Source organism: Mustela nivalis (assembly GCF_964662115.1).
Source record: "Mustela nivalis genome assembly, contig: HAP1_SCAFFOLD_632, whole genome shotgun sequence".
NCBI lineage: Eukaryota > Metazoa > Chordata > Mammalia > Carnivora > Mustelidae > Mustela > Mustela nivalis.
The window spans coordinates 164,195-190,389 of record NW_028136030.1 but is presented as its reverse complement, the minus strand read 5'-3'; the positions used below and the strand labels follow the sequence as shown (position 1 = coordinate 190,389).

Here is a 26,195-nt window from a genome sequence, read left to right as displayed (position 1 = left end):
CGTCTTAGAAGTGCTAATCCATTTTTCTGAGGTTGTGTTGACTAACAGAGCGCATTTAGGTATGCTTGAAACTGTGAGCCCTCTGGGGGGATATCAACCCCACACAACTTGAGGCAATCATTATTACAATGCAAGCAGCTCTCTGGGTCCAGCATATGGACCACAAACTGGCAGAGAGCCTGAGCTCTCCCAGGAAGGACGCCAGTGCCCCTCTATCGTTTCCTTAGCTGTTGGGAGAGATTTCAGCTCTTCAGCAGTTTCCCTTCCTGACCAGCTTTTCCCAAGATAAATCTTAGCTAGCGCCGTATGTTTCAAGAACAAAAAAACAGCTTCTGAATTATTACAGCACAGTGTACTCTAGCCCAGGAAATTCAAGCTGCTTAGGCACTAAAATCATAGCACCAGGCAGAATCTGAGGGAGCAGTGAACCCGATTTCACAACCCTTTGTCAAACAACTCTTGTCTACACGGTATAGGACTCCTTGGGAATTTCTCTGAGATAAGAGAAAATGTGGGCTATAGCCATTAGTTATTTTGGAATCATAATCCTGGCTGAATGTTCAGTTCTCAGATGATGTTGAGTCCACAAGTATTACTGAAGTTTGGGGAGGTCGTCAGTGTTTTCCTTAAGTGGTTTTTTTTTTGTTTGTTTGTTTTTATTTTTCTATTTTAGAGATATTGAATGACTGTAATTATCAGTAACTATGCTAAATGCTGGGAATATAAAGACATTTAAGATATTATATTTGACTTCACATAGTTCTAATAAAGTAAATGGACACATCATCCAAAAAAACCTGCAAAATTGTATACAGGTATATTTATAGGGATCCCTATAGGGCTGAGCAGGACCACAAAGGAGGAGCATCTAGATGTTTCATAAAGGGCTCCTAGAAAGAAAATAGAGTTGAGTCCTAAAAGAAGTGCTGTGGTGCATGCAGTGACTAGCAGAAGAGCAGCTGGGCATTCCTGGTTGAGGACAAAGCATCAGGAGAAACAGGGAGGCAAAGAAAGAAAGATATAAGAGAGGGACAACAAGAAGTTGGATTTTTGTTTGTTTACTTTTGGGTAAAATGTTCAAGAAGGAATGGAAAAATTAATTCAGAAGATATGGACAGGGGACAGCCGATAAAGAATTTCTCATTGACTCCATTCATTCAGCCATTCAGTACAGCAGCTTAAAACAGGTACAGATTCGGGACGCCTGGGTGGCTCAGTTGGTTAAGCAGCTGCCTTCGGCTCAGGTCATGATCCCAGCATCCTGGGATCGAGTCCCACATCGGGCTCCTTGCTTGGCAGGGAGCCTGCTTCTTCTCTGCCTCTGCCTACCACTCTGTCTGCCTGTGCTCACTCTCGCTTCTCTCTCTATGACAAATAAATTAAAAAAAAAAAAAAAGTCTTTAAAAAAAAAAAAAAACAGGCACAGATTCTTTGACACTCTCCTGATCAACAGGCAGAATCCCTTCCTATTGAATCTGGGCTGCCCTTGACCCTTGCTTTGCCAATAAAATATGATGAAAGTGACGTGAGGCTTCCAAGGTCATGTCCTGCGAATTGTTTTCCAGTGCAGGCCACTCAGAATTCTTGTTCTTCAAATCTAGCCACCATGCTGTGAGGAAGCCCAAGCAGCCCCATGAAGAGCCCTACATAGAAATAGAAGTTCCTTCCCACTGCAGTGGCTGAGCACCCCGCCTAGTATCAATACCACTTTGCCAGTCGTGTGAATGACGCATCCTGGAAGTAAGTGGCAGCATGAGTGTCATGTTCCAGCTGGTGGTGCACAGAGCCTTCTTCTCTGAGCCCAGCCCAAATATATAATTTTGAATAACGTAAGTTATTATTGTGGCTATAAGCCACAGAATTGGGGCATAATTTGCTATGCAGCAATATAATTAACTGGAAGAGTCAGTCAGTATTTACTGAATGCTTACCGTATTCTTAAAATACAATCTTAAGGAGTTTACACTTTAATCCTGACAAAGATTTTTCTCCTTGACCAACCTGTAGCCAGACTCCTCTAATCCCTCTTAATGACTAGGTCTCAACCTTGGCTTCTAAAAACTGCATACTCTTAACACAAATAATTCTGTCCACTCACCTTCTCTCACATTAAAAGAATTAAACAAACACTAACACAGTTTCTGATAGCTCAAGGCCTCATTCCTAGGATGACTCTGGCCTCCCTTAAAATATCTGCCTAAGAAAACTCAAGGTTCCCAAAAAACTTTACTGGGTTTGTTTTGTTTTGTTTTTTAGGTCAACACTTGAAGGTAGGCCCAAACCCCTTTTCTTAGAGCATTTACTAAAAAGAGGTTTCAACTGTCAATCTTTCCTCTGTCCCGTTAAGATGTATATGTATCTTCTATGACTCAAGTGTATCTTTCTTAAGGACCTGAAAGCCATTCCATCCTTCTTCTCTTTCTTTCTTTCTTTCTTTCTTTCTTTCTTTCTTTCTTTCTTTCTTTCTTTCTTTCTTTCTTCTTTATCTATCTATTTAAAAGTTTTTTAAAAATTATTTATTTATTTACTTATTAATTTCTTTTTAAGAGATACCTTGGTGTCTCAGTTGGTTAAGCTTCTGCCTTTGGCTCAGTTCCTGATCCCAGGGTCTTGGGATCAAGTCCTGCATTGCACTTCTTGCTTAGTGGGGATCCTGCTTCTCCCTCTGCCTGCCTCACCCCCTGCTTATTCTCTCTGTCTGAAAAATTAAAAAAAAAAAGGTTTTATTTGTTTATTAGAGACAGACAGTATGAGCAGGTGGAGTGGCAAAGGGAGAAGGAGGCTCTGTGTTCAGCAGGGAGCCCAAGGCAGGCTCCATCCAGGGATCCTGGGATCATGACCATACCCAAAGGCAGATGCTTACCTGAATGAGCCACCCAAGAGCCCTAACAGCATTCCCTTAAAATATGAGCATCAGAAAGGATATTGCCTCAGTCTCGGTCTCTTTGGAGGATAGAATCCTAACTTCTGTATTTACCTTCTAGCAGACACAGATAGCCTAATCAACATTTACACCATTCAATCCTTTGCAATTTTTCTCTTCCCTCACTCTACTGAGCCCCAGTATGCCCTTCTTTCCACTTGCTCATTCTCCCTTTAAAATACCCAGTCAACTCTTTACCAATCAAAATGAGTTCAGTTCATGCTAGATCCTCTTCCCTGTTACAATAGCATATAACTGATTAAAATCTGTCTTTATGTTTTAGTGTCCAGCTTTGTTTACCCTTGACAATCTGAAGGTAAGTAGATTTCAGCTTTAAATCTGCCTCCTGGCCAATAGTAGTAGCTGGACTGTCTTGCAGAGTTGGAGTCAAGGCTTACCATGAACTAAAACAGGAATCACTTTGGGATTCTGTTTCTGTCAGAGGCAGAGAAGATAATCGTGGTAACCTATGTGCTTATGATTTGCCAAACCTGTGCAGTAAATGCTAAGCTTCTGAAAGTTTTTATTTGTTTGTTTGTTTTTTAAATAACTTATTTTCGCAGTTAAATTTAAGGTGGTTATAAAAGAAAGAAACTAGATTTAGGGAGACTAGTCTAGAAGCCATCAGTGTTTCAGGAGAGAGAAGCAGAAGGCCAGGGCTGGGACAGAGAGATGGACATAGAGAAGACACAACTATGATAAGGAGGACAGAGTCCAGTAGAGTCCTGTGTTACCTCCAGGTTTCTCTAACTGGCCACTGGAGGACTACTTAACAGGATAGGAGATGGAGGAGTAGCCAGCCAGCCAGCAGGTGGCAGAGAAGAACAGATATTACACAGTTTGGGATACGTTCAATTTTAGGGTCTGGGGACATATATCTAACTCAGCTAACTGTCCCATTACATATTCAAGTCTGTAATGCAGGAAGAGGTTTTGTACAAAGATAGAGATTAGGTCATCATAACCACACAGTAGGTTGTTGAAAGAAAAAAACAAGGGAGGAGAGCCCATGGGAGAGTTTGTGGATGGAGAAATGGCAAGAAGATTGAAACCTGGTTAACACTTATCGGAAAAACCAGAAGAAATAAAATCTACAAGGGAGATGGGGAAAGAACAAGGCAGAACTTCTAGTAGAATCACAGGAATCAAGAGTACAGGTTTTAAAATAGTAACCAACAGTGTCAAATGGTATAAATGGTCTCTTTAGATAAGGGCTGAAAAATGCTCATTAATTTGACAATTAAGAGGTTTTTAGTGACTTTAACAAGAATAATTTTAATAAAGTAACATAGGTATGTGAGTTAGCTCTTTCTGAGAACGAAACCACTTTTAGATTTAGTGGCTTCAAACACAACCAGTTATTTAGCTCATGAAACCATGGGTTGACAGCCTTGGCTGGGCTTGGCTAAGTGTTTCTAGTCTGGGCCAGAACTGACTGATCTCAGGCAAGATCGCTCACGGATCAGCAGTCAGTGGGGGGGGGGGGGGGTTCCCTGCTTGAGCGAGTGGGGAATCTCCCCATGTGGTTTCACGTTCGCCAGTAGTCTAACACGGCTTACTTGCTCAGGTGAAGTTCACAGGGTTCCAAAAGTAAGAATGGATGTACTTAGAGATTCTTGAAACTCTTCTCAGAACACATATCCATCTCCTTTCTATAGCATTGTGTATACCAAAGAAAGATAAAAATCTGCTCAGATCCAAAGGGTGGGAAGGGTCCAGTGAATTATAATTTCTCAGTCTCTTGCAGCACCAGCAAACAGTTCCTGGAATTCTGGTTATCCGCCATAGGCACAGCCCTTTAAGGACAAAAATGGCCTCAATTTATTTTAGAATGAGCTTTTTAAATGTCAGAACAAAAAAAAAAAAAAAAAGCATGGCGAATTTCTACAGCCCTTTATGTCCACAGAGAGTTAAAGACTGACAAATTTCCCCTGCCCCACCAAGGCAGCAGAATAAATCATTCTCCTTAGCAGAAAGCTAAGGCCTCATTTAACCTAGCCACCTTATTTTTTTAAATGCAAGTCCAGAAGACTTCTGGCTTCTAGTAGTGCAAGGGCCAGGTTATTAACATGTACGCTCCTGTTGAAAACAACTTTAGAAAGCTGGATAAAATATTACAAAAGAGCTTCTGAGAAGCAACATACAGACAACAGGACAGTAAGGAATTACCAGGCCCAAGTGGAAAATATAACAAAACCCAGAGATTTATGCCAGCACAGGAAGCAATTTTGCCCTGAAGGTATATGACTTTTCTGAGAATGGGACCAAAATCAAAGCCCAGAACTGAACAAACCTGGGAAGCTGAATCAGACTCCTTCTTGGTCAGCCAGACCCTAAAGAAGTGACAGAGCCTGGGTAGAATTTCAGTCAACAAAAGACACCACTCCTGACATTTCCAGTCACATGACAGAAGTATGGGATGGCCCCCAATCCATTTTTCTAGGATAGTTCTGATTTATGATTGTTAAGTATTAATAGCACGTCTTCCATTTAAAATTGTCCCAGTTTGGACAATATATTGTTTGGCCACTTGCATTAATTTCCCATGGCTGCTATAACAAATCACAACTAACTTAGTGGCTTAAAACAACACAAATTTATTATTTTACAGTTCTGGAGGTCAGAAGTCTGCAGTGAGTCTCAATGAGCTAAATTCAAGATGTCAGAAGGCTGAATTCTTTTCTGGAGGCTGTAGGGAGAATCCTTTTTGTTGACTCTTCCAGCTTCAACAGGCTGCCCACACTCTTGGCCCATGACCCCTTCCATCTTCAAAGCCATCGGTGATTGGCTGGTCTTTTCACATCATATAATTCTGACACTGATTCTGCCTTCCCCTTTCTCATTTGACTCCCATAATCATATTGGATCCGACCATATAATCCAAGATAGTCCTATTCTAAGGTCAGCTGATTAGCGGCTTTAATTTCATTTTCAACCTTAATTTTCCCTGGCCATATTAAAAAACATATTCACAGGTTCTGGAGATTAGGATGTAGGCATCTGTAGGGGGTCACTATTCTGCCTACCTTGTCATCCAATAGGCTTCCCAAATTTAGCATGGCCCCAAATTGGCTCTTGGCTTTCCCCAAATCTTCTCCTTCTGCAGCTTCCTATCTCAGTAAATTATGTACCATTCATTCAGCTGCTCAAGCCAAAAGACTCGTGTGCATTCTCAAACCTCTCTTGCTCTTAAACTACATATCTAATCAACACATACTGTAAGCTCTTAGTTTACCTTTAAAACATGTATTCAAACATATTTCATCCCCCTCCAACCCATTACCATCTACTCCAAATCACTGTCTCTCTCATTTAGACTATTGCTAGGCCCTATGTGGTCTCCAGCTTCTGTTTTGCCTACCCCATTTTCTGCCCCAGTTTATCTTCCACAAGGCAGCCAGAGAGATCATCTTAAAACATAAATTGCATTATGGTCACTCCTCTACTCAACCGAGCTAATGATTTCTCATCACTTGGAATAAAAGGCCAAAGTCTTCACCATGGCTTGCAAAGCCTTTCCGAATGTGGTCCATTGCACCCTGTTCTACCTCATCTGTTACTTTGGCTCTAGGACACTGTAAATATGGTATCTCCTACCTCTTTTCTTCCTGTGACTCTAGGAAAAATGTTCAGGTGATTGCCGGGCTAGCAAACCAGAGCTAGGATAGCGCTATTATCAAAGGGGAACATATGGGATTATTTTGTTCTCTGCTTATATTTAGATATTTTCATAACCAAGAAGAAAACGTTACTGAAGCTTAGATCCTTTCTCTAGGCTTTGTGAAATAAACCACCAGTGACCCAGTAGGATCAGTTCTGTGCCAGAGTTTTGGAGGGTATTAAAGCATGACAATAACTAGGTTTAATAATAGCCTTTGCACTAAGACCTTGGGGGATTTCTGGCAGCCTCAATTACTCCAGTTCTTACTTTCTTTTGCCCTGTATTATCTTTAGTTGCCCTTGAATGCAGAGAGACTTTCAGCCGGAAATTTTCAATTTCCTATTTCAAACTTGCCACAAAAAATGTCCACCTCTCCCACCATATATTCTGTATACATGTACAGATATTCTGTAGATGGTATAGACTCTGCTTCATTTCATGTGATTCTGTTTGCTTAATTATTGTTTTCTCCTCTTAATTGCTCACAGTAATCTAACTCTACTGTGCTTGCTAATGAGCACAGCTTAGACGTTCCACATATAACGAGCTTCAAGAGTCTTTCTCTCATTATCGTCACTAAATGTTCCCATATATATTCTCACTTGACATGTATGAAAGCAAAAATAATAAAAACTATAAAATTCTATGGTGATCTGAGGAAGTGTAATGTTCATAAGTAGAAAGTTGTGGCTTTAGCTTATACTTATAAAATGCTAGCTTTGAAAGAACCTGGAAAAATCATTTAGTTAGCCCCTTTGTTTTAATATGAGGAAACTGAAGTTCAGAGACATGGCATGCCTTTGCTGGAGTCACACAATGACAAACCCAGCCAGCTCCTGGTCCTGTAAGATTCCCACTGTGGAGCCTTTGTCCTTAAGAACACATTGCTTCTCCTGTTACTTAAATTGAGTTTCTGCAAATAAATGGACTAGCATGTCCCCTGGGTTGTTATTTATAACTGAAAACTTGAAAACAATCTAGGTAGCTAACATTAAGAAAACCAAAAAATAAATGGTGATATACTTAGGTAATATTCTCTAAATATTATATAATTATATATGGGTATTATAATTATATAATATTACACAAATATTAAAAATAATTTTTAGAGATACTTAACAGGGTAAGTCAGTAGAGCATGGAACTCTGATCTCAGGGTTATGAGTTGAGTCCGATGTTGGGTGTAGAGATGGCTTCAAAATAAAATCTTAAAAAAATTATTTTTAGAAAATATCTAATGACCTTTTGAGACCTCACAATATAATGTTGAATGGAAACACGTCAGGCTACCAAACTGAATATAGTGTGGTAGCAATTTTGTTTTATCTATGTGGTAAGAGTAGGACACATCAAAAAGAGCTTTTGAGATGACAGGACTGCAAATTACTTTCGTTCCCTTTTAAAAACTTTTCTGTTTTACAGATTTTCTACAATTTGCATGTTTTCATTAAATTTATAATTAGAACAAAATTGCAGTTTTTTAAGAGAAAAAGATATGATCAAGACTTAATAACTTGAAAGAGATTTTTTTTCTCGGACTGAGGGGGCAATTGCAGAGGATTATGAAGAAATTTATAGAAAGAAGAGCTGTTTTCACAACTGCTGTTGAATTATTAAGTGGCAAAACTTGGGCCAAGTAAAGAAGACAAGTCAGCACCTGATGCTGTTATATTTCTTCCAGTGTCTTCTTTCTCCAAACAATATTTGCTGAGGGTCAGAGGCCATTTCTATGAGCATGCATTGTTGTGTATGTTGGCAGCACTAATGAGGTGAAATGTAACTTTTCTTTTTACGTATGTGTGTGTGTATAAGTGACTGTTTGTGTTCACAAGGCTGATTCTACCAGTCCTCTAGTGATGTGACACTGGGTGGCTAACTTAAGGCTCTGTTTTCTCATCTTTTAAATATAAGATCATGAAAGTTTCTGAGCTTTAGAAATAACGTTTTGATTGTTTGCCTCTCCCAGGGTGAATCAGATAACTTCTGCCACAAAGCTTTGTGGAGAATCATATTATACTCTAAGCTGTGGGCAGAGTCAAAATAAGAGATACAGGCAAAGCTTTGAGTTGAGGCAAAATCCTAGTTAAGAAGTCAGAGAGCCAGGTCCAAAGGCTTTACCTATCCCAGAAAAAGGACTAGATCCTGCCAGAGAGTAGCAGAGTGATCCTGAAGGAACTGTAAGTTGAGGGTGCCTGGGTGGTTCAGTGGGCTGAGCCTCAGCCTTCAGCTCAGATTATGATCTCAGGGTCCTAGGATGATCTCAGGGTCCTGGGATCGAGCCCCACATCGGGCTCTCTGCTCAGCAGGGATCCTGCTTCCTCCCGCTCTCTCTCTCTGCCTGCCTCTCTGCCTACTTGTGATCTCTCTCTGTCAAAGAAATAAATAAATAAACTTTTAAAAAGGAACTATAAGTTGCGAGAGGGTAAGAAGGTAGTCCTGGGGGCGCGGCCCTCCGGGTCTCGGAGCGAGCGCACGTGCGCCGGCCAGACCCAGCGGAGGCAGCGTCCGGGCGCTCGCGAGGAAATGGAGGGCGAGGCGCTGCTCAGAGCTCGGGAACAGTGTGGGCTGAGTTTCGCCCCGAGAGGGGAGAGCGAGGAAGGAGAAGCTCTGACGGCCGGAGAGGAGAAAGGGAGGATCGCGAGCTAGAGCAACCCGACGGCCATGGAGGCCGAAGAGACGATGGAATGCCTTCGGGAGTTCCGGGAACATCATAAAATGATCCTGGACCGATTGAATGAACAGCGAGAGCAGGATGGGTTTACTGACATCGCCCTGATTGTCGACGGACACCATTTTAAGGCCCACAAGGCTGTTTTGGCTGCTTGCAGTAAGTTCTTCTACAAATTCTTTCAGGAGTTTACTCAGGAACCTTTGGTGGAGATAGAAGGTGTTAGTAAAATGGCCTTCCGTCATTTAATTGAGTTCACATATACAGCAAGGAGAAGAAGCAGCCAATGATGTATGGAAAGCAGCAGAGTTCCTACAAATGCTAGAAGCTATCAAAGCCCTTGAAGTCAGGAACAAAGAAAACTCCGCTCCATTTGAGGAAAAATACCACAGGAAAAAGCGAGGCAAAAAAAAAAAAAAAAGAAAGATTGCAGAAACTTCAAATGTTATCACTGAGTCATTGCCCTCTGCAGAATCAGAACCTGTTGAAATTGAGGTGGAGATTGCCGAAGGCACAATCGAAGTGGAAGATGAAGGCATCGGAACGTTGGAGGAAGTGGCTTCTGCCAAGCAGTCCATAAAGTACATTCAGAGCACAGGGTCCTCTGATGATTCCGCCCTGGCACTGTTGGCAGATATTACCAGCAAGTACCGGCAAGGTGATAGAAAAGGGCAGATAAAAGAAGAAGATGGTTGTGCGTCTGACCCCACAAGCAAACAGGAACATATGAAATCACACTCCACTGAGAGTTTCAAGTGTGAAATATGCAATAAAAGGTATCTTCGGGAGAGCGCATGGAAACAGCACCTCAACTGTTACCAGCTCGAAGAAGGTGGAGTCAGTAAGAAGCAAAGAACTGGGGAAAAAAATTCACATATGTCAATACTGTGAGAAACAGTTTGACCACTTTGGACATTTTAAAGAGCATCTTCGAAAACATACAGGTGAAACACCTTTTGAATGTCCAAATTGTCATGAACGATTTGCTGGAAATAGCACCCTCTAATGTCATCTGACTGCATGCCAGACTGGAGTAGGGGCAAAAAAGGGAAGAAAGAAGCTTCATGAATGTCAGGTCTGTAACAGTGTGTTTAACAGCTGGGACCAGTTCGAAGATCATTTGGTAATACACACTGGAGATAAACCCAACCATTGTACTTTATGTGACTTGTGGTTTATGCAAGGAAATGAATTAAGGAGGCATCTCAGTGATACTCACAATATCTCAGAGCATCTAGTAACTGAAGAAGTTCTTTCAGTAGAAACACGTGTGCAGACTGAACCTGTGACGTCAATGACTATTATAGAACAAGTTGGGAAGGTGCATGTGTTACCATTGCTTCAGGTTCAGGTGGATTCAGCACAAGTGACTGTGGAACAGGTCCATCCTGATCTGCTCCAGGACAGCCAAGTGCATGATTCACATATGAGCGATCTTCCAGAGCAGGTCCAGATGAGTTATCTAGAAGTGGGTTGAATTCAGACTGAAGAAGGTACTGAAGTACACGTGGAGGAGCTGCACGTCAAGCAGGTAAATCAGATGCCAGTAGGAGTACAGACCGAACTTCTAGAAGCCTACTTGGATCAAGTGACCCCTGAAATCATGAACCAGGAGGAGAGAGAGCCCACCCAAGCAGATTGTGCTGAGGCTGTCAGGGAAGATCACGAAGATGCTGTTGGTTTAGAGACCAAATCAACAGTGGATTCCCAAGCTGAAAGGGCAGGGAAAGAGAACAGAACACCTATGCCTGTTTTAGAACAAAATAACAAACGAATATATTTTTAAATTTATGTTTTGGGTTTTTGAACTGATGTTGGGCAGTGTGACTGTCCTTGGGCTAACAGACAAGTGGACCAAAGTTAAGTCTTTCCTGTTGTGAACTGTTTCTGTTGAAACAGATTTCCCCCCACTTAATGCCACAGAGGAGATATCTTTCCCATAAGTGAATGGGAAGCTTTGAGAAGTGTGATTTCTGGAAACTTAAATGGATTATATTCTTACTATATAGTTGGGTACGAATATCTATTTTCATTGTGATGAGGGTTCTCCCTTCTCTCTTTCCCAGGTCACGTCCTTTCTCAGATTTTTTCCATATTGTAAAATCAAGCGTAAAATCATTAGAATACAAATTTATGTATTCTAATGCATGTTAGAAAATTGAATGTATAGGAAACACAAGGCTGCATGAAGAAAAGTACATTGTTACTGTGCAGTTAAATTTTTGGCTTCTGGCTTGCTTTAGTTTGAACAACCTTCTTGTCTTTACTGATAGTCACGGATGTCATCTCTGCAACAGGAACAGAGTGGTGGTGGCAAAATTTCTAGAATGTAAAAAACAAAAAACCGCACCCATGTGCCTTTTCAAAACCAACAAAACTTCTATAAAGTGTCTCTGGTTCTTTCAAAGTTTGTGTTGTAAGGAGCAATGTAGGTGATGCTGTAGTAGTTTATGTTTTTGCTTATAATGACAACTACCAATTCTTTTTCTTGGTAACTTAAGTTAGGTTGGGAAGTTTCATTTAATGGCAACCGAAGGGCCATTTCCAATTGGGAAAATTCATTTATATCTGTGATAAACTTTTTTTTTTTTTGATGAAAAGTTGCACTAATATTTTACCACCAGATGAAAAAAAGATGAGCATCATTTAAAAATTAATGTATTTAAAATAAAGTACAGAGAAAAACATGTATATAATATATCAGGCTTTGTTTTGAATGAATCTTTTCCCCCCGATCCTTAATGTAAAGATCTTGTGCTATAACTTTTAAAGCCATACAAATAAGAGTGCTAAACTGTGGACTTAAAAGTAGGTGTGTAAATATTTTTAATCAGTATTACTTGGAAAATAAAATATAACAACCACATAAAATAAACCAATATGCTATTTTCTTTACCTGTTAAATATTGGGAGATACTTACATTTTTAAAGTAAAGCTTAAAATTATGTGTTAAAAAAAAAAAAGAAGAAGGTGGTCCTGGGACAAGGGCCTAATTTCTGTTTTTGCTTGTACCCTTATTTATCTATCTGTCTGATTATCTATCTATCTACAACTTTGGAAAATTACAAACCTATGTTAAATAGAAAGAAAGATGTAACAAACCCTTATATATCCATTACCAAGCTTCAACAAAATGAATGTTTCATCTATCATCCCACCCATTCCCCCTCCCTGGATAATGTTGAAATAATAATTCTATTACTACATCTGTAGATACTTTGGTATGTATCTCTTAAAGATACAGACTTTTATTTAATATGACCACAGATTATCAGAACTAAAAAGTTAGTGATTTCTGTTAAAGGTGCAGTTTGAAGACTTGTCCCACAGAGAAGTGAGTGGAAGGGTCTGATACACTTGAACAGTCAAAGGAGCACCCTGGGATCCAAGGCCCACTAGTCTGACATCACTCCTTCCCCTGGCACTGCGGAGTGGACAGCTTTGAGAACCACTTGGGTCACCATCCACTGAGTAGGAAGTTGGCAGATTCGGTACAGAGCTTTGCACTATATAGGTACTAAAGACCTAAGTCAGGACTCGGACTCTGGAAGAGTCCTTCAAATAGACCCCAAACAGGGAGGTCCCTTTGCTGGTCAGGGAGGCATCTATGCAGAGATACGTGGAGGTAGGAGAGCACAGGATGGGAAGCCCAAGACCCCCATCTCCATCTGACCTCAGATCAGCCACTTACCTTCAGATGCATCATTTGCAAAGTGAGGACAGCATTGGTCTTTGCATGAATTAAATGAAATTCGGTATGGGATAACACCTAACACATACTGGGCATTGAATACATTTTAGCTGATATAATCTAAATATATCTGCCAAACTGAAAGACTAACATGCTGAGAAACTGACAAGATACCATTTTCCAAGAATTTTGGAAAAATGGATTTGTCATATTTCTGCATATTAGTGTATGTTAATTTACATAAATTATTCTGTGTTCTCCCAATGACCTAATTCTAAGCCCATGGATTAAGCTAACCTCTCGCAAACTAATTCCAGTCCAGAATTCACAATCACTGCACTAGGTGGGACAAAGGCACTCTTCAATAAAGGGGGGGGGGCATCTAAGGGATTATTCTTCCGAGCATGATATAGCCAGAGGTAAGGAGACCAACTGACAAGTGTCCCAGATCCTAGGCACATTAAGTGGCCCCGAGACTGGGATTCAAATGTACATATCTTTCTTTTACTGTTCTCTCTTGAGAAAATGAGACTCAGAAACATTTTGAAGTGTGATTCATAGTGACTCCATCTGCATAAAATCAGGGCTCGGAGCTTTCGTCTTACAGGGGAACTGTTATGTGACGTGACATTATTTGCTATGATTCACCACTGCATATCAAAGAGGAAAGATGGGTAGTGAGAGGCCCCCTATCTAGGGGTTAGGGAGGTGTTAGTGAGCACAAGGGGAAAGGATGAGGATGGCTTGTCAGGGCAGCAATGAGGAGGCAGCAGGCTGATGCAGACTGAGGTCCTGGAAGGTGAATTTTTCCTTTGCTAAAACAGAGCTGAGTTCAGCTGGGACAAAGAGTAGCCCTGAATGTATCCGAGTTTCTTACCCTTTTAGCTGTCCCTGGCAGAGGCAACCCACCTGGCAGCAGTAGTAGGATTTTCTGGAATTTTAGCCAAACTTCCTGCTTCCCAGGAGGACCATTCTCTGCTCCCCCAGGGTAATGGGCTGTGAGTTTTGCCTGATGAAACTGCTTTTGTTTTCCAGCTCACCAAAATCTGGCTCTTGACACAGAACCCGACACTGTCCACCATCAGCTATAAAAACAGGAATGAAATGTTTGCTTGGCACTTGTCAGCCCAGAATTGTGACTGAATGAATTTCGGTAATCCTCCGTTGTCATGGAGATGTGGAAATAGAAGGCTCCAGATGGGGTGTACACAGGCAAAACCACAAAGATGGGGTAGTGTGAACTGATGGTTTCCTCTGGCTCCTCTGACATTAAAATTCAAGCTCAAGAAAGCTCCTGCTCCACATAAATCACTTACCACTCTGCTCACCAGCCCGAATACGCCCATCCCCAAACTATCATAAATCTTTTTTCCCTCTTTCCCTCCACTCTCACTTTCATTTTCCCCAAACACACTCTTTTGCATTTGACTGCCTTTAATAAATGTGTTTTTTTTTTTAATATGGGATGCCAATTCCCTGAGAACTGCAGCTCTCTGATATTAAAGGGGCCCTTGATTCACCCTAACCTTTTCTTAAGCAAGGGATGAAATGGGAATTTCAAGGTCCTGCACAGAAGTGCTCTCTCTGGACAACTGAGATAGTGACTGTAAAAATATATTCCTGGGAGTGAGTGTGGGTTAGAGAACTCTGTCTTGGAAAAAGAGGGAACCATTTATTACCTCTTTTGCTTCCAAAGGGCAGTGGTGTCGTAGGATACCAGGAGAAAAGTAGCAGCTCTTGAGTGTTCTGGCTGAGACTGAACCAGGGAACTGGAAGATAGTCTAAAGACAAATACTAAAGTCTAAATAAAGCCAGAAATGCCCACTGGAGATGACCTGGGGGAAATGATCTTGGGTGAAGTTGGGGAGGTGCCCGTGTTCATCACAGGTAGATAAACTGACAAGCGGGAAAACAATGATAGAAAACGGGTTCTCTGGTTCTTAATCTCAAGCCCAACTGAATTTAAATGCAGCTTTGCACTTGTCAGCTATAGAGGGTCACAGGGACAAACTTGAAAGCCAAGGCACAGGCTGGTGGGTTTATCGTGACATTCCCACCTCTCACTCTTTGTGTTTCTGCTTCAATGAGACCGCTCCTGATGCTGTAAGTTACATAAGAAGAAAATATGCCAGCCCACAAAGGAGCTCGCAGTTTAATGGGGTCGTATAGACAATCAATAACCTGGAAGGTTGGAAAGAGAACAGGGAAATGTTGAGGGTGGTTTGTGTTGCTATCCTCTGCGTCCACACTCATCTTGGCTCTTGGGTTTAGTCTCTGCCCTGGAATCTGCCCTTCCTTGGGAGGGATTCTTTGTCTTTCTATCAGGACACCCACTTCCTGGAAGTTTCAGGTGATCCTCAGCAACCACTTTAGGGGACTCCCTGTTCCCTGCTTACCCACTAGCACTGTTCCATCTGTGATCTGTGACACCAGCCTCCCATTCTCATACTGACCTCCTCCTTCTAGCCCTTTTACTTTTTTACTACTGATACCTTTCTTCTCCCATCTCATCACTCCATGTGGTCCCTAGACAAGTCCTGTTCTCTGAGTCATCAGCTGCCCCGTGGTTTCAGGTCCTTCCCTATCCACCCAGAGCCCACATTCATTATTCCATCCATTCGAACCTTCCTGTGGCTTGAGATGCCTCTCCTTTCTAGTTTACTCATGTGCACTTGTTGAAAGTACTCTTTAAAGGTTTTTCTTCCTTTGTTTATCTTTGTCTATCTAGTCTATCAAGCTTTCCTTTGGCCCTTTACTTTTCTTCCTCTGTACACTCTCAAGGTGACCTTCTAGATAAGACTTGCATTCTGACACTCCTGAGTCCTTGATTCTCCTCTGCTAACTTGTCTGTAATCAGGACCTATGACCTATTTTGTATTGTCTCCTAAAGGCCCATGTAAACCCCCACTGATTCATAGGCCTGGGATTGGATTGAGGGAAGCGAAAGAGGTCTCTCAATTATTGGGTCGTTAATGACCTGAGCTTCTGTTGCTTTGTGGTTTTTTATTAGCCACGCTCATTTGATATACGTCACCACTGGTTAGTGGATCCCATTTTAATTCCACCTTTTTTAACAACCACATCCAAGAAAGCAATGAGAAACCTAAAACTTGCATCAGAACATGTCTCCACTCTTCTGGAATACTGACCTGACACCATATGTTACGATAAACAGATTGGCCGTGTTCACTGCTCTTTCCTACTGGTGATAAGGGGAACTGACATGGGCTTGGCAAAGCCCCCCAGATTAACGAAAAGGAATCACAATCAAACATGCTATGTCTAAGCCCAAAGAGGAAAGCGATTCTATAGGAATGAGGACAGACGTGAAACCTGGTATACCAGACCCTGACAAGTACTTCATTTCTCATGGAGAGTATCCTAGGATCCTCTGGGAGTTTTGACTTCTGTGGTCTCTGTCTGCCCACCAAAGGTGCCAGACAGAGAAAACAATGCCTGGTTTGTAGTTCTAACAACAGTGGCAGCATGTTCCTGACTTTGTGAAGAGAAAACGAGTTCATGCCATAGGAATAAAAAGAAAGAAAGAAAGAAAAGATGTGAAAAATTAATTTTGTTGCTCAGTTTTTAGTTCTCAAGTATGAATAAAAAGATGAAGGTGATTTTTCTAAAACCTCCTACTGGAATATTAATTTCAGTCATGAAAAATAGCTCTGAAACAGAGATACTATTTTAGGTGAGGTGGGTTTTTTCCACTGATTTTTTTTTTTAATTTCAAGCTTATAGAGAAATGAATAGAAGAGTTTGATGATCACCTGGGTATTCTTCACCTGATTTCACCAATTTTTAACATGTGATGGTAGACTGGGTGGTTAATGTCTTTTGATAGTATTAGCAGTTTTGTGTTCATTTATGATTTAAACAATTTAAAGACAAATGTTTATTGAGAACAAACCCATAGGGACCAGACACTGCTCCGTGCCCAGAGATACACTGGTGACAAGGACACACAAAATCCCCATCCTCGTGGAACTTAGGTTCATCTTGTAGGGAAGACAGACAGAAAATTAATGAATATAACATGAATGCAATGTAATTTATGGTAGTAATAACTTAACTGATTCAGTTTTAAATGCCTATAAGCCAATTGGCTAATTTATGGAATTTGATCATGCTATTCAAAATGTCTGTGACTCTTTCGTAGAATGCAATCATAGGGTCAGAAGCCCACGCAGGACCAGCAAACACAGGGTCTGTTGACCACCAGGCCCAGCTGACACGTCCTTTGAGAAGTTTGCCTGAGAAGGGCAGACTAAGGGTTAATCCGGGGGTGGAGGGGGACTTGGGAGACTCTACCCAGTGTGGAAGTGGACCCCACCTTCACACTGGGTGCTCCGGAAATGCAGTGGGGGTGGCAGTGAAGAGGAAGTTATGTGGAGGGAGGGCGGCTGAGGGGGGTGGGACACAACCCAAGACCCCATGTCCCTGAGAAAGTGCAAGAGACTGGGAACCAGAGCGAGTAGGGGAAGTAGCTTTTGCCCCCTATAGAAAGGAGAGGAAGGAGACCAGCTGGGAGTGGCCAGTAGCTGCCCTGACTTGGGGATAAGAGTTTTGAGAGCTTCTAACCATCTTCTTCACAAACCTGGAGGCGAGGAAGTCAGCTGAGGTTAGGAACAGAGGACAAAGCTTGGAATGTTCCCTGTAAAGAATTTGAGAGTGAGGTGACGGGATTTCTGCTGGTGCTCAGAAAATCCTTTTTGATTGAATCTGCATGTGTCATTTTAGAAACTCCCACCCGCATTTTGTCAGAAGGGAATCAAAAATACAAACCCCCGCTCCACCTCCCTCCAGCCTCCATCAGAAGTTGCAACGAGGTGGGGAGGTCTGTTCTTGTTCGAAATATAAAAGGGTGGCTTTGCAGCCCTGGCCTGCCTTTCAGACTGCTGGGTCCCCTAGCAAGGAGGGGACTAACAGATAGTTGGGTATCCGGGCTCACCAGACGACACGTCAGTGCCAGTCCCTAAAGTGGGCAGGGAATGAACATAGTTCCTCAGTGGGGCAGGGACTGCCTTCTGCTTTCAAGTAGAATGGTGAGGTCCCTGGAGCCTTCTGCCCTGCGGCAGTGAAAGTTGTAGCTTATTAGAAAGGGAAAGACCTGAATGAATATTGAGTACAGCCCATGCAAATGCTTAATTAGAATGAGTTTTAAAAATCTTACTGTAGCCAGCTGGGTCAAATGTATGAGAAAGGCTGTATTTATCACCTCCTCCAGTCCCAGGTAGCTCATTAAGAAGAAAGTGAAGGGTTCTGAATTTTACCAGCCCCTCTTGCAGCAACGCTCTGTGGATTGATCGCTCAAGACATTTCCATTTAATTTACAGCAAAACCTTTCCTTTTAACTCATGTGTAAGGGGCTGAGGAGAGAGGAGATGGGCTGCTGGTGATGGATGTGTGGACGAGGAAAGGAAAAAGAAGGGAACTGGCTTTTTTAGTGATCTACAACCGACAGACATTCTATGTCTCCATCCTAGTTTTCCCTTGCAACAACCCTACACGGTAGCAGCCTCTCCCCTACCACTCTCCTTGCCTGGGTCTCCTGGAAATGTCCTGCTTTACAAAAGGGTCAGACAGTTTTATAAGTTGCTTGAAAATCCAGAGATAATAAGAGAAGGATCTTCCTGTCCCCAAAGACAACTTGTTTTTAACTAACTGTGTCGCATGGAATCCCAGAGTTGAAAATTTGGTCTTAAGAAAAACGGTATATGTATGATCTTCTGGTTCACACTGATGGGAAATGCTCTCAGTCAATAAAGATACATGGGGTGGGGGTATGTGGGTGGCTGTGCAGCTTAGTCATTTAAGTGTCCAACTCTTGGTTTGGGCTCAAGTCTTGGTCTTGGGTGGTGGGATTGAGCCCCATGTCAGGCTGCACACTCAGTGGGGAATCTGCTTCTCTCTCTCTCTAACCCCCCCGCCCCTCCTTCCATTCACATTCTCTATCTTAAATAAATAAATCTTAAAAAAATAAATAAATAAAGACACATAGGGTGTCTGCTATGCCTCAAGCGTCCTGCTGGATTGGTTGGTATTTGGGGTTGAGTAAGATATATTCCCACCTGTAGGAGCCCAGAGAGCCCCAAATATATGTCACCCCCTCCGTGCAGCCATTGCTATGCTATGAAGGGATAAGAAGAATAATGTGAATCTCTGCCTTTGAAAGAGAAGACATTCAGGCAGAGTTGTCTAAGAAGAAGCCAACACCTTACGTGCCTGTCAGCGTAGATGTTAGAGCATGTGGGACAGGTACATGCTCCAGGGCGACGAGCAAAGTGGGAGATGACAGAGGCCCAGCTGCTGGGAGAGGGTTTCTGTAGAAAGAGGCATGACTGGATGATATATCTAGTGGGGCCAGGAAGGGCTCCCGCTAAAGTGGTTTCCCCTCCAGGGTCATTCACTTGATATAATGGAAAAATGACATTTGGTGATCTTGCCCTGACTCGGCTCCTCACCACTGGATGGCCCTGACAAAGTAGCTAATGCCTTTGACCTAGGCTTTGTTCTCTGTCTTTCTTATCTATGAGCTGAGAGGAATGTGGAGTGTGATAGGCTTTTCTTTCTTTCTTTTTTTTTTTTTTAAACCCCATGGCTCTTTGGCCCAGAAGGAACCACAGATTCATCCTCCAAGGGTCTCTTGGAGGACACAAGTTCATTTGACTTCATGGCTATGCTACACATAAAGTCAAGGGATCTCCCAGGACTTAACACAGAAAGATAAAACATGAGACAGAAAAATGAGATGAAAGTTAAAACAGGTAGAGGATGCATCCAGGTTATCCAACATCTGTCTAACAGGCATTTCCACTAAAGAAGATGGAGGTGATGGCGTGTCTGGGTGGCTCAGTCAGTTAAGCATCCACCTTCAGATCAGGTCATGATCCCAGGGTCCTGGGATAGAGCCCTGAATCAGGTTCCCTGCTCAGTAGGCGTCTGTTTGTCCCACTCCCTTTGTCCCTCCCCTGGCTCATGTTCATTCTCTCTGTATCAAATAAATAAATAAAATCTTTAAGAAAAAAAAAGAAGATGGATGTGAAACAAAAGTCACTAAGAAAAGAACATTTCCTGAGATGAACAAGCATAGGAGTTTTCACATTGAGAGGATTCACTGAAAACCAAACAATTTTAATGAAATACCCCCCCATTCACTCTCATTCTAGTAAAACTACAGGACTTCAATAATGGGGAAATAGTTTGAAAACTCCCTAGCAGGATGAAAGCAAGGGATTTAATAAAAACAAGACTAAAATTGCCACCAAAAAATTACTTCAATGTTCTGAAAGTTATTTTGAGTTTAGGATTGTATCTCCAGTCCAGTGATCAAAGAAAGGATATCCAAGTGCCTAGTAAATGTATGAATAGGTCCTCAACATCTCTACTTAATGCAAACCAAAGCCACAATGGGGATGCCCTTGGGGATGATGGAAAGTAAGAGCTGTCGCTACCGAGTGTCAGTGAAGTGGGTTGACTGCAAATCCTATCCTTTGCTGGTAGAATGGGAATGGTTCAACCATGTTGGAAAACTGACTGTATCTACTCTCTATCCAAGAGATGTCCACAAAAAGGCGTATGCATGAATGTTCATAGCACACTCATTCGTAATAGCCAAACCCTGGAAATAGTCCAAATGTCCATCGACAGGAGAATGGATACACACCTTACTACCAAGCAGTTTTAAAAACACACGCTACTGGTACACACAACAACATGGAATAATCTCATAGCTAATACATTGAATGAAAGAAGACAAATATGGAGTAGAAATTAATCAATTTATGTGACTTCAGAACAGGCAGAACAAATTCATGTCAAGAGAAACCAGAATAGTTTTCTGAATTGATGAGGCAATTGCTTTGACCCAGGAGGGAACTTTCCGGATAATGAAAATGTTCTCTATCTTAATATGGGTGGTGGTCCCATACAAAAGTTCATCCTACTATATGCACTTAAAGTCTTTTTTCTTACAATGTATGAATTATGCCATAAGAACCCCCAAAATGAAAGCAAAAAGAAATTGTCAAACAAATGGGAGTAAATGATAGATATGTGGGGTATGCAAGGATTCAGATAAAGTTGCACATTTTTACAAACTATTACAAACAAAATTATTCATGGACACACACCAGCAAAATAAAAAATGAATCAAAGATGGAGAATGACATGGGAAAATATGCAGTAGTCACTGAATTAGATACGGATCAAAGAAAACCATTTCAACTTGATGCTTGGATGATTCTTCTTTAAGAGGCAAGACTCTGTTGGCAAAAAATTCTATTTCCTTTCCTAGACATCCAATAACACTTTCATTTATGCAATGGTCTTTATAGTGTAATATTATAGATCTATCTATGCAATTTCGATGTTTAAAATCAACTTAAAGATGAAGTATGAATGACGTATTTAGTCACAAAACCAAATGTGTAAAGTTTGCAAGCCTGGAGGATGTAAAGTTGATATAACTAACTGTACTTACTTCTTATTCCCTAAGTCTGTAAGTCTATAGATAAAATCTTAGGTAAATGAATCAAGAAATTGGGGATTATGTATATTATATAAATTCATACAGGCGATTAAATATTATGAAGAATAAAAATAGCGCCATAACAAAATTGAGAAAGAGAGGAGTTGGTGAGAAGTAGTATAAGGTAAATCCCTTATCTTTCAAAGCAGATTGTCTGCAGATACTATTCTCAATCTGTGGACAATCTGCTTTGAAAGATAAGAAACAGAGCTATAAGGAATGATCATAAAAGCTTTAGAAAATAAGGCAAGAGGAAAAAAAGACAGTCAACTTCCCCGGAATGAGTCCAGAGATGGAATTATAAGGACAGAGGCATATACATTTTATTTTGTTTACGCTCTCCCATATGTTTAATTATGTTGAGTATATTCTAGATTATTTTGGAAGGAAGGGGAGGGAGGGAGAGGGAGGAAGCAGGCAAAGAAGGAGGGAGGAAGGCGGGAGAAGAGAGAGGGGACAGGGATGGTGATGGGGGTGGGCGACAACAGGGAGAAAGGCAGACAGACAGACCACAGCTTTTCTGCCTGAGGAGCCCCGAGATGAAGTGCTAAGGTGGCAGAAGTGGGTCAGCTGAGCTGGAAACTAGTGTTTCTTAGAAAGGCATTGAAATGATCATTTTGGTGGAAAGGCAGAAACATACATATTCTTCTGCCTACAATGATTCATGATGAAGGAAGCAGAAGAATTTCGGGCTCAGGAATCTGGGAATTGAGATACCAGAAGAGATCGACTCTCCAGTCGGAAGGGTAAAGAACTCTGCCTTACCTCTGGGGAGCAGTTTTCTGGAGATGAGGCGAATCTCTAACGTCCTCTTCAGTTCAGACAATACTTTCAGAAATTAGACACTATCTGAGAAAATAGAGTCCCTCAATAAGCCCCCCAACCCCGCATTCATTCTATAGAGACTTACAGAGCCCCACTCTGGCCAGCACTGTACAGCCTTGGAATAAACAGTGAGAACCCCTCCTCCCCCTGCCCGCCAGGGCAGTTTCTCCCCTCCTGGAGTATGCAGTGGGGGAGAAGGGCCGGGCAGGAGCCAGGGTAATCTCAGTGAGAATGGAAATAAGACCAAAGGAGTTTATGCACATGAAGGAAGCCAAAACCCGTGAGCATGGGAGCCAGATAGGACCTGGTTTCAACGCCTGGCTTAGCCTCTTACTAGTGAGCTGACCTCAGTTTCCTACCTGTAAAATGGGCACAATAGTTGTAAAGCGCTGAGAACAAGGCCAGTCAGGCTCATAGTAAGTGCTTCAAGGGGGTCAAGATATATGGGTGAGGCTACTCAGGACATGTGGAAGGACCATGAAGGAGCACAGCTCAGGGTCAAGTGCTATCAGCCAAGGCTTGGAAACCCAAAGAGGGAACAATCAAATCATGTCCAAAAGTCTCCATGGCAAGGTGCATCGCCCCCAGCCTTGCTTTCAGATAAGCCAGCTGGAGCCAGAAACTGCTCCAAGGTAGACTGGCCAGAGCAGTAAAATGGTATGGGAGGAGCTCTGCTGCCCCTGGGCCTCATCGTCCTCTGCCTTGTTGATATGCTCCCCACTGCTGGTCCTTTCTCGACACCCTACTGCCCGCCTCCTGTTTCCAGGCCACAGAGACTATGCCTCTTCCAGCTGAGCTCTGGGACCCCCCCCCCCACTGCTACAGGCCAGGCTACGGAGGTACCTAAGCTCCAAGTAGACAAACTAGGGGCTCAGAAGCAGAGGATGGGAAGGGGCTGTGATGATGTAGAGCTGCTCTGGAGAGTTGGTCCCAGATCACCACACAGCGAAGGCGAGCTTTTGTCAAGATCAGGATGGTGCCTGTGCCTGTCTTGCTCAGGAGCCCATATTTCTACAGTTGAGTTGGGCTGGCTTGTGAGACATTCACCTCTCCTTGCAACACTGTTAGTGTCTTCCCGTTCAGAACCATCTCTTCTGTTCAACAGCCTCAGTCCCCAGTCTGAGTCCTGACAGTGTGGTGCCTGGGCATGTAGCCTTTGAAGTATGGGGCTGGCATTGAAGGCTACAGTCCTAGGTCTGCACCTTTGCTTCACCTGAGGCCATATACCTGCGGGCTTCCTTGACACCATGCCAGTCCTCATCTTCAGATCCTTGTGCTCTCACCCTTTTTCATGTGGGGCTCAGCAACTTGCAGATCCCTCTCCTCCCCTCCATGAGCTGTGTGTGGTCCCTTCTCAGACTTATCTAATGCCACCTTCTTCCAGGGTAGGGGTACTACCAGGAGAATCAGCCTGTGTTCTTGGCCTTGCTCTAGACCTAGCTGAGGTGTCCCTTGAGATTTTTATTATCTGGTTCCTTTCACCCAACCCTTCACGGAGGCCCAAGCAACATCTTAATTCAAGAAGCATCTCCTTCAGACTTCTCTAAGTATCTTCCAGTGCCAGGAGGGATTTTCCCCTTCTGGGTGGCAGGCTGTCCTCTGACACCATTTCCTGCTTTCCCTATATACTACATCTTATGGCAATACTCCATGTTGACATGGCCAATGGCCAATGCTTGTTCATCTCATAAATAGAAGCTTTTGAATTTAGAACTTTTCTGCATCAATGAAGTCTGGCTTTCAAGACTACTGTTTCTTTTCTGAAGAATCTCTAATTGGAGTCTCAAAATGAGTAAGGATTTCTTTCTTCAAGGTGGTATCCACCTTCTCCCCCTACTGCCAATAGGGGGAAATACCTATGTGGTAGAAATACCTTATGTGGTATAAATAACACATCAATATAATATGATAAAAGTGCACACACTCTCTTCCCATGACACAAATTAATTAAAAACCAATCAATTAGCAGTTAAAATGAGAGTGCTACTTTCTAGATCCTAGACCCAAGAGGGCAGGTGAGCCCACTTAGGCATCAGTCTGTGGATTCCTCTCTCCTTTGGGAGGAGCTGAAGGAGAACTGCCTTTGTAACATAGTAGGTCCTCGTATCCAGGGTTTTGCTTTGTGTGATTTCAGTTAGCTGTGGTCAACCATGGTTCAGAAGCAGACAGTCCTCCTTCTGAGTCAGAAAGTCACAATGCCCACATAATTGACCTTGCTTGGTCTCATTAGTAGGCATTTTGCCATCTTACATCATCAAGGGAAGAAGGGTGAGTGCAGTACAATAATGTATTTAGAGAGAGGGAGACCACATTCATTTAACTTTTTGTATATTGTTATTATATTTTATTATTAATTATTCTTAATCTTTTCATGTGCCTCTTGTATAAATTGAAGTTTATCATAGGTATGTATGTACAGGAAAAACACATAGTGTAAAGGGGGTCTGGTTCTATCCTTGGTTCCAGGCATCCACTGGGGGTGCTGGAAGTCACCCGGGGTGATAAGAGGGAACTGTTGCATATAAGGTCATTGTCATTGTCGGGAGAGAGCTCTGAGATGCAGTGGCAGGCATAGACAGAACCCTGATGCTATGTGAGACCAGCCACGGAAAGCAGAGCTAAGTTAACCAGTGTCTGCCCCAAAAGGGAGGCCGCTGCACCAAAACTGTTCTTTCCTGTATGACACGGATATGGCATTTGGACAAGATGCTAGCAAAAAGTAGTAATTCCGGGAGAGGGTTCTGGATGACGATAAGGTTGGAAATGGGTTTAGCGGGTAAGAGGCGCCCCAGTGCCTCTGCTTTGTTCTGTAAGCCCTGCTGGCATCTGAGGGTCAAGATTCCTCTAATGCAAGAGGCCAAGAGGAAAGAGAACTCATCAGATTTCTCCAGACTGTGGATGGTGAGGTTCTGAGAAGTGTAAGCACAGGTGGGTGGCCCTCAGAAGACAGAGAGAGAGCCTGGCGGGCATCAGCCTGAGCCAGCTGGGCCACTGGTTGGCTGAGGAGGAAGTCGCTTATAGGCTGGCTCCCCCTCTGCCCACAAACAAGCCTTTCCTTGCAGGGAGACTGTCACACTGACTAAGCCTTGAGAGAGCACCAAGGGCCAGAGGGCCTGAGCCATGGACAGCCCTCCACAGCGTCCACAGCTGCCTACCTTTCCTTGTGTGGCTCCTCCTGGAGGGTGGTAGGCAGGTGTCTCTAAGTCAGAAGTGACACAACTGTGGTTCTGACAGGATGGGGGGTCCATGAGAGGGACAAGTAGGACCCAGACAGGGAATGCTTGGGGGACACAAGGGCTGCTGCTTGCCCAGGACTTTGGAGGCTTGAATGAAGGGCTCCCACCCAGGGTCTGAGTAAAAGCCAGTGCCCCCCAAGTCAGCCTGACCTGCCATTACTGCCCCATCTGCATGTTTTATGCTCATTTATGACATCAGACTCTGCTTGTGTGGCCCAGAACTTGCAGACTCCCTCACAAGTCCAGCCCATGCCTTGTGGGGTAGAAGCTTGACTTGGGGGCTCTGACCTTGATACTCCTTGATCAGGCTACCTTCTTACTTATCTTCTCTCAACACCATTGATATGACCCTGGAGGTCAGGGAGCTGTATCTGAACATGAGTGTTTGGTCATTCCCATGACCTGGGGCACGTCTGACCGACTTGTTTGTTTGGTCACTCCCACAGTGAGTGTTCCCCATACATACTATTACTGCATCGATGTGGTCCCAATGGTAACTTTCAGTGGGGAAGTAGGATAGCTTCTCAAAGTGATTTTTTAACTGACAAAAGTCCCTGGAATAAAACTGTTGAAGGCACAAGAAAGCAGCTTTGTAAGTTGAGAAAACCAAAGTCAAGATTCCATTACTTTGTATTAATGTAAAATTTTACTTTTCAT

At 42.7% G+C, this 26,195-nt stretch overlaps 1 protein-coding gene, 1 long non-coding RNA gene and 1 pseudogene across 3 annotated transcripts in view; 1 reads left to right on the top strand and 2 right to left on the bottom strand.

Moving 5' to 3' along the window:
- Positions 1-26,195, bottom strand: part of LOC309857350 (ligand of Numb protein X 2-like) — a gene marked incomplete at its 5' end in the record, with an annotated part of 436,750 nt that overhangs the window by 255,754 nt on the left and 154,801 nt on the right. The window lies entirely within an intron of this gene.
- LOC309857346 overlaps positions 1-26,195 on the bottom strand; it is a 325,444-nt gene that overhangs the window by 193,808 nt on the left and 105,441 nt on the right. The gene's annotated exons all lie outside the window — the stretch shown is intronic.
- LOC309857348 (zinc finger protein 131 pseudogene) lies at positions 9,034-11,038 on the top strand (annotated as a pseudogene). The gene has a single exon. The product of its transcript is annotated as a zinc finger protein 131 pseudogene (transcript).